Genomic DNA, 14867 nt, shown 5'->3' on the forward strand with positions numbered 1-14867 from the left:
GTAGAGTCATCGGTCTAGCAAGCTTGGAAAAATCTTTCACAGAGCAACGATAGTAACCCGCCAAACCAAAGAAACTACGAATCTCACCAACATCGGTAGGACTCTTCCACTCAATCACGGCTTCAATCTTGGAAGGATCCACCAAAAGACCTTCCTTAGATATCACATAGCCAAGGAAAGACACCTTAGACAACCAAAATTCACACTTAGAGAACTTGGCAAACCACTTTTGACGGCAAAGAATCTCCAAAATGGTATGAAGATGATGAACATGCTCTTCCTCGGACTTAGAAACGATGAGAATATCGTCTATAAAAACCACAACACACTTATCCAAGAACTCGCTAAAAGTTCGGTTCATTTGGTCCATGAAGATAGTGGTAGCATTGGTCAAACCAAAAGGCATCATCATAAACTCGAAATGTCCATATCTCATGCTAAAGGCGGTCTTTGGGATATCGGACACACGAAAGGAGATTTGATGATAACCGGATCTCAAATCAATCTTAAAAAAAGTAGAAGCACCTTTGAGTTGATCAAACAAATCTTCAATCCTTGGTTGAGGATACTTGTTTTTGACAGTAACACGGTTGAGCTCACGGTAGTTAATACAAAGTCTTATGGATCCATCTTTATTCTTCACAAATAGAATGAGAGCGCCCCAAGGTTAGGCACTAGGTCGAATGAATCCTTTCTCAATCATATCATCAAGTTGCTTTCTCAAATCCTTCAACTCGGTTGGCTCCATAAGATATGGAGCTTTGGCAATCGGGCCGGTTTCGGGCAAAAGGTTGATAGAGAATTCTACATCATGCTCGGGAGGTATTCCGGGCAACTCATCGGGAAAGACATCGCCAAAATCATGAACAACGGGCACTTCTTCAAGATTCGGCAATGACGTAGCGGAAGAAGTCACAACACACAAGTAGGCTTGGCAACCTTTCCTCATCATACTCACCAAATTCAAAGCGGAAATCAACTTCACACCCATTTGGGAACGGGTTCCCTTATAGGCTACACGGGTACCTAACAGACTCTTAAAATAAATCTTTTGATCTCTACATTCGAATCTAGCGGGAAAGGTAGCGGGAAAGGTAGTTCCCAAAATTGAGATAGGAACATCGGAATATGAGAGAGAACAAGAAATAATCTCTCTGAAGGAAAAGGTTATAGCAGTGTCTTCACTAGGAATAGGATCAAGGGCTAGCTTTACCGAAAAATTAGAAGATATAAAAGATAAAGATGTGCCAGTATAAAAAAGAATAAGACAAGGTTGATCAATAATGGAAAACATACTCGTAATGATATTGGGATAAGCGACGACTTCAGCTCGACTCATGACAAAGATAGTTCCTTTTGGCCTAGCATTTGGAGTAGGAGTAGAAGTAGCTTTCTTCTCGGGGCAATCATTGTAGCGATGTCCGGGCTTCTTGCAATGAAAACAAGTCAAGGCTTTACCATAACATCCAACTCCTAGGTGTAGAGCTTGCCTACAATTGAAGCACTCGCGAGCTTTCTCCAAGTTGTTGTTTGGTTGGGGAGCTTGTCCACTTGGCTCTTGTCCTCTTGTCACAAACCTCTTCTTGTTAGCATAGTTTGGTGAAGATAAGGGAACAAAGGGTCTCTTGCCATGGAATTTAGGGCGATGAGAGTGAGAAGCGGTGTGAGGCTTACCTTCTTCTTTAATGGTCTTCAAAGAAATTTCGGTCCTAATAGCATCATCATAAACTTCCACGAAAGTTGTTGATTTTCTTCTCACCATGCTCTCTAACTTGGTGTTCAACTTGTTCTTGTAGAAGTAGACACGATCCTCTTCATCTCTTATGAACATAGAGGCATAATGAGCAAGGTCATTGAACTTGTTGGTGTATTCTTGAATGGATAACTTTCCTTGATTGAAGTCCATGAATCATTTCAATCTTTGTTGCCTGAGCTCCTTAGGATAGAAACGAGTCTCCACAAGAGTCTTGAAGCGGCTCCAATCAATGTTAGTGTAATACTACACATTTCTAGTCGTAGAGTACTAGGTCGAGTAGGCTGCTCTCGACCGAGTACGTCTGTTTGGTGTTACTGCCAGGCTTATGAGTATATGGGGTACTCGGTCGAGTACCGTGTACTCGGTCGAGTACGGTTGTGTACTCGGCTGACTGTCCGGTCTGTTACGGGTTTATCGCTCGGGTTTGATTAAACTGATTAAAGGATATATAAACATGTTCATCAGTTTATAAATCACTTTTACGTAAACCTTATTACATTTCAAACTCTCTCTAATCATCTTCATCAATTCCCAGGCAAAGGTTGATCAGTTATGGGTTTCCAGATCTCTCTTTCCGTGTCAATCACGCTAGCAAGTCTCTAGTCTCTTTATTCAGTTTATTGTTTAGGTTATGCAAACCCTAGATTGAGTTAATTGGATGAATTGGTAATGTGTATATAATATATCGATTAATGAAGGGTAGTTAGTAATTATTATATAATAATTGGTTGTAGGTCATGGATTCTTAAAGATCGTTGTTGATTGCTAGTGTTCGCAAGCAGATTTGCTATAAAGGTAGGGTTTCCCTATTGAGTATGATTGTGCAATTGATTGATATATTTATAATATTGATGATGAGATGATTGTGATGATGATTGATTGCTACTATGATAATGTGTTGGTATTGTGAGCCATTTTGAGAGATGGTCTCACCCCCGTTGTTCACCTCTTGTGTCTCTCGACGCAAGAGGGATGTGCACATTAATCGACTTGGGTTCTCTCGTTACGATGAGCGGGGCTTTAGGTGGACTGGCTGCGGTTACCCACTGGCAGTGTAGGTACCTGTTGAGATGGGTAACCTAGCAGATCTGTGTTATGGTTCAAATAGTGTACTTGGAGCGTGGAGATGAAGGCTTGGTTGTGGTGTATGATTACTTTTGCATGAGGGATGATGGAATATCAGCTGACGTGTGTTTGGTTGTGTGCTGTTTTCTTATGTGATCTGCTGTGATCCATTTGATATTGTCGGCAAATGATAAGCAGTGAGTTTTGACAGGTGTGGAGGTTTGATTTAGCTTGCGGGTTGCATGAGACATCGATGATTCATTTTTGTTCATAGCTTCCGCTGAGTCTTTAGACTATTCACCTTTTGGTTTTTCAGATGTAATATATTATGGTTTGAGACTTGTAATTACATTTAAAATTTACTGTATATTAACAAACGTTTCATTATGGTCTATTTGGTATACTTTACCTCGGGCAATCGAGATGGTAATTCTTTCATTTGCTAAGGTAGGCCTTGGTAAGACTCTTTGATAAATGGGGGTATTACAAAGTGGTATCAGAGCGACGATTTTGAAACCTAAAACTAATGAACAAAATGAACATAGGGCGTCTAAATAAAATGAACCCGGGTAGAGATTGTTTAGAGCTACCGCAAAGATTTGGGAGACGTCCTAAAATCCCATTAAGGCCCTTACAACTTCAAGCTGAAAACTATGGGGATGTGTTATGGGAATTATTTGCATGTTGTATATTGGTTGTTTGTATTCTGGCGTGTGTATGGATGAGTTATCATGAGACGTGGTTGATGAAATTGGAGTGAAATGTTATAACATGAGGTTGGTTTATATGGCAAATGATTTTATATGAGCATCAAAGTGTTATTTTCATGTATATACCGAGTTAGAAACATGTGAAATAGGTTGGATGATATCAATTATGATATATCTTATATGTGCTTCAAGTAGGTGTTATGTGATGAGTATTATTTGGTGGGAAGTATGAGTATGAATTGGTAAAAGTGGTGATGCGAGTTGTGAAGGAGTCAGACATGTGAAGTAAGGCGACATTGACATGCATATTGAATGTTGTGTTTAATTTACATGTTGGTATGATAAAAGCTCATTTAGTATACTGGTTTTAGAAGTATTGAGTTGCTTTTGTTTGCATTATTGATGCTCAAGTCGTTTGGTCAAGAAAATTTGATTTGTATGAAGACCGATTGTGGAAGGGTTGTCTTAAAAATTTTATAAGTATAGTTACAAAAATAATATTGATGTGATTCCAATTGGAGGTGATATCTTGTTCTATTACGATTCTAATGGTAGGTCACACGCCCAAAATGACCAAGAAATGAGTGAGATATTACTGTTTTACAAAAACTGGACATTGCTGTGAACTGCGTAGGGTAACCGACCGAGTACACCTTTGTACACAACCGAGTATCCTGTATACCTGCTTTAGGAGCTTCTGATCTCCCCCTACTCGGTCGGTTAGAGTGGGCACTCGACCTAGTACCCCTGTTATGGCCTGGTGCTTAGCTTTTGACCCCTTCGCATGTTACATTGGTTTCAGAGGTGTTCTTTTGCTTCTTAATTCATTGTTTTATATATGTATTGGTTGTTGTGCATGAGTTAGACGAATCTTATTATGGGGAGGGTACCACCTTATAATTGGTATGGTCTTGTGACAAAGGCATATGGTTATAAGTGATTGTGATGGATAGTGTGAAGAGGAAGTGGAGGTGATGAGTTTACCGAGTCAAGGAGAAAGTTTGCGAAAACGATGTAAGCTTGGGTAATGTAGTAATATTTGTTTGTGGTCAAGTTGATTATGGTTTTTCTTTTCTTTTGCAAGTCGACCTTGGATTGCAATAAAATGCTAATAAAATTCTGTTTGGACCAATTTGATTGCGACAATTCTCGTATATTGATTATTTGCATTTTGGACTTAATTCCAATTCTCCCACTTCAATGACTCTCTGTATTTTTCTAAAAGGTATAGTAGCTTAGAACTTACTTGATTGCGGTTTTTCCGAAGTGGCCACATGTTTTATAGTACTTGCGTATGTGTGCTTTTATGTGTTTTCTGACAAGTAAGTTTTGCATCTTAAAATCTCAAAGCCTTATTCTACAAGGAAATGGGCGATGGGGTATGAAAGATTGCGTGGTTTAACATGTCAAGTATGTTATAGTATGATAAGAAATATGGAGATTGTTATGCGATTGGCGTGAGGTATGAGGTAATTGTGATCGGAAAAGGAAGATACGGTAATGTTTAATGAGAATAGTACGAGCATGGGTGACGATCTAATAATGTTTGAAGCATGTTTATAATGTTGGTTACCGAACATAATGCTAATTGTTAGGAAAGTGATTCGTGTAAGTTTGAGATGTTATATCATAAGAATATATGTACGCGTGTTTCAAGTATTTTGCATAACAAATTAATAACATTGTTGATATTTGAATCAGAGTAATTATACCATATGTTATGGGATAAGTTGACATGGAAGAATTATGTGATTTTATGAATTCCATAATTAGAATGGCATACCTAGCAACATGTTGAATGGTTTATATTGTTTAACTTACTTGAGCATGATGATAATCATAGCGAGAATAGCGCTTGTGTTTGAAATGGTTTGATAAGTTATTTGTGAAGTATGAGATTTTCCTATAATTTGCAACTCATGTGTATTGATATGAATGAGGTTATTTTATGGATGATATTGGTTGTTTATATTATGTTAAGTATAATTTATGCTGATGTGAGAACCTATATAAAGGCCAACGATGGTAAGTTTTGATATTATAGAGGTTACCGTGGATATGTGTTATAGTGAATTAGCAATGGTATTGACATAGGTATGGAAGGTATTGAATGACTATGACGTGGTACATATGTAAGTGGTTATGTGCATTTGATAAAAAATCATGTTAGTAATATGAGAAAGTGTATGTAGTAGCATGATAAACTGGCTTATGGTGTGGAGCATTGGATTTAAGAGGAAGTATGAGCATAATGAAATCTGTCGGTCCTTACTATTTGATGTTGGAGCATGATTCTTCGAAGTAGCGGAAAACATAACTTGCGCTAAAGATAAACTTATTACACGAAAAGCCAAGTATGTATTGCTAATTTGAGTTAATAAGATTATTGGCATGTAAATTGGCGAAATCGAGTGTACGTAATATGCTAAATATGTTAAAGTGATGTAAATATGTAATATACTTGTAATTGGTGCCTTATGTCTATTGTTGCGTGTGAGTTTCTGCTTAATAAATAGAATCGATGATCTATGATATGTAACCTGCTGAGTTCTTGGCAATCCCACAATAAAGTCCATAGAAATCGACTCCTAATTCCACTCAGGCACCTCAAGTGACTGAATCTTACCTTGTGGTCTCCGCTGCTCCCCTTTGACTCTCTGGCAAGTCAAACACCTAGCCACGAACTCCGCTACCTCTTTCTTCATTCTAGGCCACCAAAACGTCGTCTTCAAGTCCTTATAGAGCTTGTCACCCCCCGGATGTACCGAATAAGGAGTGAAATGAGCCTCAATCATAATCAGTTTCTTCAACTCAGTATTATTAGATATAAATCACCTCTCATCTAATCGGACACTCCCATCTGTATGGATTGAATATCTGAAACAGTACCCTTCTTTACCCTTGTCTTCCACTCCTGAATCTTGGGATCAAGCACCTGTTTCCTCTTGATATCATCATAAAGTTCGGGCTCTATAGTCAAATCCCTAATGGCATCTCCCTTGCGAATCATATGAATCCCCGTCTTAATCATTTTATCTTTCAATTTCATCAATGACATGGCAGTGCATAACGAATGCAGTCTGACACCCCGCGATAAAGCGGAAAATAAAACTAATAAATTCAAGCGGAAAATGTGAAAATTTTGAAACTTTTGTTTAATAGATAAGGTTTAACAAGCGGATTCACTAAAATTCAACGGAGAAAAAGTAAGCGGAAATAAAACATAGGTTCATACAATCGTAATAGTCAAAAATGGGGAAAATATATCCCACGAATGACAAGACGAAAATAGGTGAGTTTAGCAAAAGATAAATAAAGTCCAACGGTCAAGGTACTCGCTAGCTCACACATGTCTTCACCCCATATTAGCACCAACTAATACCTGTAATTTATGAAACATGAATGCCACAGTCAGTGGGGAGTAACTCAAGGTTCTTCCAGCCACATTGTGTCAAAATAAACGTAACAAAGAACTCAATTAAGCAACGCATAGAAAATGATTGTAAGAAACATAAATATTAAATGCAATGGGATAAAACTTGTCAAACAAATAAAAGAGAGCAAAGTAACTAATACTAGCATATCATAAGTTCATCTAATCATATGAGACATTTGAATAAAAGAAAACAAGTAAACGTTAATTAGTCATGAACATGCATCCCAAGTAAAAATGACATATGCAACCATCCAAAATGCAAGACATTTACTATTCTTAGACTCAAATATCCCTTAGTAGGACGACGATTGATGCGTGCATTTTATATAGGTATTTTGTACTACAATTGGACGCATTTCAATGCATTTTGTGTAGTGTTTAGCTACAAATATCCCCCGAATTGTCTACTTTTGTTTCTCTTGTATTATTTACAGGTATGAACCGGAAAGGAGCATAAGCCTAAAACATGTCCGTATGCATGCATTTAGGACATGAATTGAGTTGGAGCTTGGAAACTACTAATTATGATGCGCAAAGAAGTAAGATAGCTAGGCGAGCAAATGAAGAACTACAAATTACTAGTGTCTATTTTGAAAATCCATATATCGAGTTATACAAATTATTTTCAGTTGATTCCAATTGGAAATGAAAGCGTGTCCTCTTCGCTTTCCAACGCCATTGGAAACGGCATGTTTGCCCGAGTAACGAAGAAATGGCAGCCGTTTGAAGTTCAGTGCGCGAAGCAGGAATTGTGTGCTGGAAAGTACTCGATCGAGTACAATTGTGTTCGATCGACTCCTTTTTCTACTCGATCGAGTAGTGCCTATTTAATAAGTGTTCAATCGAGTACCTAAAGTACTCAATCGAGAGGTTTTAGCTTGGATTTGTTCGATCGAGTGATATAAAGTTACTCGATCGAGTGATTAACTTATATACTCGGGATTTTTAACCCGTGTTAGGTTTATTTTATGTGAATAATGACTTCCCTATATAAAGGAAGTCAGGATTAGGTCAAAAACTCTCTTTTCTCTCATACACTCTTCACTGTTAATCACTTTTCTCTTCCCTTTAATCTCTTGCTTTGCTATTGGATCGATCTTTACGCCGGATTGCTTTAGATTGTAATCACTTTTTTCTTTTAATCTTAATCTTAATCTTTTTGTTTGTTTGCTTTAAATTCTTGCTTTCTCTCTTTAGTTTTTCTGCCCTAATTTAGTTTATGCTTAATCATCTTTATTCCATCATGCTTTTGATTAGTATGCTCATTATTATTATTATTGTTGACACCATTAGTAGTATGAGTAGCTAATGTCTTCTATGTTAGGACTAGGGAAACCATGGTAGGATTGTGACGATGTAGCGAATAGACTAGATGGTTTACTTCTGAGAATCTGTCCCATAGCAATATAACTTACACCAATTTAGTTGAATGCATGCTTCTAAATTATATTAATCTGGTTAATTTCGTTCCTGGATCGAAAGATTGGAATGAACAGACCTGCTATGAAGAGTAGACTACTCTAATGAGGACGGAAGTTAAGTTAGCGGAAATCTAGGATAGAAAGTGGACCGGGAGGACCTTTGCTGTATCCTTCTCATAGTAGATTGTCTAGGCTATTTGCAACTGAGTCGATAAACTGCCATGGTGAACCGAAATCCTGACATACTCTCTTTTATCTGATCACATCTATCATTTTCTTCCTTTACTGCTCTTACTTTATTTCTCTTACCCTTTGACTTCCAGTAGTTAGAAAATCAAATATAAAAACCCCATTTGTGAATTAGATAGACGGATTACAGATAGATACCTTGCCTACCTGTGGAGATCGACCCTACTTATCACTAGCTTATGTTAGTTATATTTAGGTTTATTTTTGGTACAGAAACGACCGTATCAAGTTTTGGCGCCGTTGCCGGGGAGGCAATTAGCCTATTTATCTGTTCATTTTTGTTTGTCTTGCGCCTCAAGAGATTTATCCCTTGAGGCAGTTTTTATCTTTTTCCTTCAGTGTTGTTTTGATAGGTCCTACAGGTCCTACCCCATGAAATCATCAGCGACCAGGGCTCTAATTTCCGAGCCGAAGCACAAGCCTTGTTAGACAAGTACAAAATCAAACGACAACGTTCCTCTCCCTAGCATCCCTAAACCAACAGAGCAATATAAGCAGCAAACAAAACACTTGTCACAATCACCAAGAAAATGCAAGACAATTACCGCGATTGACTGAGCAAACTCTCATTCGCACTCTAGGGATACGAAACCTCCATTCGAACACCAACATGAACAACACTCTTCTACCTAGCATACGGTATAGAGGTAGTACAACCGTTAGAGCTGGAAGTCCCGTCACTACGCATTCTACTAGAAAGCCAAGTCCCGGAGGCGGAATGGACACATCGAAGGTACGAGCAACTCATCCTCCTAGACGAACGGCGACTCAACACCTTGCACAATGTCCAGCTATAACAATGCCGTATACAACGGGCATTCAACAAGAAAGTCAATCCCAGAAACATTAGAGAAGGGACTTGGTCCTCAAGTCAGTTCGAGCACCGTTACCTGTCGATCCGAGGGGAAAATTAAAACCCAATTGGGCAGGACCAAACCTTGTCAAGAAAATTCTTTCGGGGGGCGCAGTGAGATTGAGTAACCAAGATGGGGAGGGCTTCACAAACCCAACCAACCTGGACCAACTCATTAAATATTACCCTTAAAACTTAACACCAACAATCACCCCTAGTTTCATGACTAGTGGCCACAACCCAGCACCAAGAACCCTTCTTAACAACCGCACCCAACTCTCAAGTCAACTCCTCAGATGTTCTGATTTGAAATTGCATATTTATCGAGTCTAAGTTGCGGCACCTTGCCATGTTTCCAGCAGCTTTTGATCTGTCAAAAGCATCATCCATTTGCACAAACAAAAACCCACCTGAACTACGAGCATGGTTTGATTTCGCCTCTTTTGGCGAATATGTAGGCAATCCTTTCTTACACAAGAAGGACACAACCATCCCACCAACCAAACATCTAACAAAAAAACACTTGAACTACGAGCATGGTTTGATTTCATCTTTCTAGATGAATACGTAGGCAGTCCTTTCTTACACAAGAAGGATACAACCACCCCCACATACAAAAAACACAAACCAATACAAATCTAAAAAAAAAAAAACATACCCCTTTTCTCACAAAAAAAAAGAAAAAAAAAGCCTTTATCCCTTTCCACAATAAATTCCTCTTCACATGTGCAAGTTTAAGGTAATTAAAACCGAATTACCTTCACAAATTGGATGAAGAAACGACAAATGTTCAAAACATTTTCAACACAAGTAACCTCTTATTTAATTAATAAAAGGTGCAATTTCAAACTTGGCAACAATAAGAGGCGAAGCGACTCCACGACTTGCAAAGCTAGAGCGCCGACTAGGACATTCTACATAGTAAAACTAACACACACAAGCAAACAATATGTAACTAGTACGGCATAATAACAATACACACATAAATACTAATACAACATAATTATGAATGGGGACGGAGATCTTCACTCCTCCATCATACCCTTGCCTTTGCCTTCGGGGTACATCTTCCCTTTGCTCTTCTTGCTAGTTCGCCTAGCACGCGTTTCCTCCTTGGAACGGATCCTCAACGGATCCGCAACGACCACGGCATTCAGGCTCCTACACGGCGCAATACTCAGCTCAAGTCGAGCCCACATGCGTTCCAACGCTTCTTTAGGACCCAAGCTCCTCTTCTTCGGCGGCCTCATCACATTTGGACTCACATTATCATCAAACTCATCGAAGAGGCACGATTCGCCTTGGCTGCTTCCCGATACTTCAAGTCGTTGACTTCATCCTTACGGAACTTTGACCTTTCTTCCAAGGTGGAAGCTCTTGACCATTTGAAATAAGAGGGAGTCACCCATGTCGTAGGTACGGGATTCGGTACCTCCCAAGTTGGCCGTGTGGCCCACCACCTCTCAAACACCTCCACTAGCTCGTAGTTTCGGAACACGCTCTCTTGGACAAGAGTATCTTGAGCGGGCACCTTTTGTTGGCTGCCCATTTGCCTCATTACTCTTTCCGGATAAATGAATGATGCAACCTTCAGACCATCGATCATCAAAAAGTGAGAAGAAGAGCCCGAAGCGGGCAATCACATTAACGAATTCAAGTTCCACAACGGAACCACTCAACGGACATGAGGGCCGCCCTCCTCCATTAAATTCGAGGTGCAATAGGCCTCGGTGCATGGAAAGCTATCCGCATACAACTTTTTTCTCATGGTAAGGTTGCGGAAAGAGTAAGAAGAAGCATCAATTGGAGGCTCAACACACCTTAGCCTCTCCATAAGCCATACTTGGAGAATTCTAGGAGATCCAAATAATGGTGAATCTCCACAAGGCACCTTCTTATCAAAGGATTGGACAATCGCGTCGGGCACCAACTAAGACAGGTCCCGTCCGTGCTCCATTTGTTTAACAACATGAATGAGGGTCATACTACCATACCATTTCGGCTCCTCATTCTTCAAAACATCAACAAAAGGGTAAGGATGCACTAGGCAAAAGGCAAGGGCCCTTTTCCTAGTAACCTCTGAAACATTTAACATCTAACCGATTGTAAAAGATGTTGATAAAGGTAAACATGTCAACACCATGAGGATCAAGGAGATAGTTCATTTGGCTCATCGAAAAGCCAAGCTTGAAGCGGAATGTCTCCTTATAGCACAACCGAGACGTAGGAAGCACCGAAGTACAACCCGACCACCCTCCAATAGCACCTACTTCTTCGGCAAGCGGGCAAATTTCGCCTTTCGAAAAACGAAAACATGGTTTTCGTAACCAAAAAACATGCAAAAGAAATGAAGAGTGAACCTTGACTTGGTGAAGCACCAACAATTGACCAAATCCCATTACATCGAGTTGATATTTTTTGGGAGGCGATAAATCCCGACACCAATGTCGCAACCTACCTTCGGAAGTATCGATGAACTTTTTTTATGGAAGAAAAAGGGAAGTTTTCCTAGATATTTTTGTGTTTCAGATGATGAAACAATGAAGCACATGCTCACTACTTATACAAAATCATCAGCGCTTTTTTTAGTAAAAAAGGGAGGCCCCTTGCATCGCCCTGAAGCTCACGCCTCTTTAGGCTGCTTCTTTGGATTCACACCTTAACTTGTCCTTATCTAGTTGGGTTTTCCTCTGACACCTCTTTTTCCTCGCCATAATGATCGCCCCTCTTATGGCTGGCCCAGGAATTTTTGTGTATTCTTACACTCACATTTACTTGGATTCACGATTTACGAAATCCGACACGGTTTTTACGACTCACCTTTAAACATACGAGTTTCCTTTTCTATTTTTAAAGGGAGGAAGGGCTAGTCGCCCCGATCCGCGACGGATCTATTCCATGACGAAATTTTTTCGCAAAATCGATTTTACAAATGTAAATCTAACAAATAGCTCTCGCAAATTTGAGTCTCGATTTTGCAAAATTAGACACATTTACAAATTCTTTTTTTAATTCTCCTTGTTCTTAAATTCAAAAGATCGTTTGAGTCTTAATTCGAGTTGCAAATCAATTTCGACAAAGTTTTCCGCAAATCGAGTTAATTTAATTCAAACACGAGTTAATTTCTCAAAATTTCAAAAATCCTTTTTCAAAGAAGCAAATTCAATTTTAACTTCGAGTCATCGCGGTTATTTCCACAGCATTTTTTTCTCTGTGTTTTTTTACGTGTTTGTGTGCATATATGAATGCGTATGTCCTACCCGTTGCCAGTTTTCTACGCTAACATTGTAGGTACAAATACCAAGGCAAGCGGGAAGCCGCCCGTCGACCGCACTTTTCCGAAACACAACACAAAAATAGCCAAGCACAAAAAGAAAAGTACAAACCAAAAATACACAAAAGGCCATATATACAAAACCGTCTCAAGCAAAGTACCCCCATACGCAAAATATAAACCAAAGTCCGAAAGGCAACTGCAAACTACTCAACACCTCACAGCGGGCCAGCCAGGCCCTCGCCAGGAGTCACAACCAGAGCAAACACAGTCTAGCAGTCAACAGCACTCTCAGGAGAACTCTCCAGCGTCTCCTGCTCCATTACAATCCCCGGCTCCAGAGAATCACGATAAGCCTCCGCTGCAGCCAACTGAGCTCTAAGAGAAGAAATCTCAGCATCTCGGCTCCGCAGCTCCTCCTCGTGACGCCTCAGCTCCTGATCTTGGGTGGTGAGCCCAAGTCCCTTTGTTTGAATCGTCGCTCTTGCCTCATCCAAGTCAGCACGAACCCGGGCCAACTCCGCCGGATCTACAATGCTCTATAAAACAAAGCATGGATCGTCAAACTCTTGAACCGTGAACACAAATAAAAACCAAATCACAAAGACAACCAACAAAAGGTACATGGACGAGCAGAGCCTCCCTCCCAGCCAGGTCACTAGCGCATGCCCTCTAACGGTTAGCCATCTGCCACAGAGCCTGATGACTACCAGTCGACACCTACAAAACAAAGGAAAACCCTCAACAAAAAAAATAACATAATTCAAAAGCCAAAACCCGAACTGAAGACTTCAGTCTAACAACTCACCTCCAAACTGTCAAGCTCCACTTTATACCAACGTCATTCACCTCAGGAGCCGCGGGCTCTGGCAGAAGCAACTCCAATTCCTCACCACTCGGCCCCAAGTAGGTGGTCTGTGACGTGAAAGATGGGGGCTGAGTCCTTAGGCGGTCAACATCCTATACGGGAAGCCACATAAAAAAAGGATCGTCAATTCCTTCACAAAAATAAAATGCAACAAGCATTGGGTGATGAAGACGTACCTCAATTGAGTACCAAGCAAGCCTCGACAAGGGGAAGGCCTCATAAGACCCCCCCCCCCCCCCCACAACAACTCCTCCTCACCTCCACGACCGTGAAGGTGCTTCGAAGCCTCGTCACGCGTCAACTGCAGGAATAACACCCTAGGCGGGTCGATAGGCACCACAAAGGTCTCACTAAAGCACTTGCGAGCCAGACGCTCACCAAGGTAACAAACCGGGTCGATCGTCATTTCCAGGTACAAGCAACGATAACTACGAGGCCGTAAACGCTCTCCAACGAAGGCATGCACCCCTGTGTAGTGATCTTAGGGCCTCACGATAAACTGAATTCATAACGGAAATAATCAACTAACTGGGGGCTTTCTAGCAACCTAGTCACCCTATTTCTACCTATTCTCACAAAATGGAGAGGATAAAGAATAGAAACTCACGTCGCCAACCCAAAGGGCGTTCACCTAACGCCTGCACTCCAAGTAGGTCGACTTGGTGGACTTCTTTCGTGCCACCGTTCAACCCCTCACAACCGGGTAAATCCGAGGCACCTTGCCCACCGTCTTCGTGCGCAAGGTAGTCATGTAAGAAAACAACCAAGCCTGCAGCAGAAAACACAATAACAATATAACAGCCAGCTTTCAAAACATCGAAATGCAACACCCACAAATCCACAAAAACAAAAAAAATAGCAAAAAAAAAAACACAAAAAATGCCCGTACCTCCAGGATGAGGCCGGGACGAACCAAGGCAGGAGCAATCCCCTCGTCCATCGTCTTTGGACGGACCGCGGCATGCTGGTAACGAGTGAACCGAGCCAAAGAAGGCATCACCCAGATGTACTGACCCAAGGCGTCCGAGTTAGCAAGCAAAGGGAGTACTTTGGTCTACAAGCGCTTACCCTTGTCACCAAAGTACGTAGTAACCAGGAAGTACCACAACCACAACGCCCCTCCTCCGCGTCAGCCTGAGGCTCCGCCTTAGGGCTCGCCAACGGCACTGGAACAAATCCAGCCACCCTCACCTTGAAGTGATCTCTGACGTAAGAGTTCGCCATCAAGAAAGGGG

This window comes from Silene latifolia, chromosome Y, assembly GCF_048544455.1.
Source record: "Silene latifolia isolate original U9 population chromosome Y, ASM4854445v1, whole genome shotgun sequence".
NCBI classification, from domain to species: Eukaryota; Viridiplantae; Streptophyta; class Magnoliopsida; order Caryophyllales; family Caryophyllaceae; genus Silene; species Silene latifolia.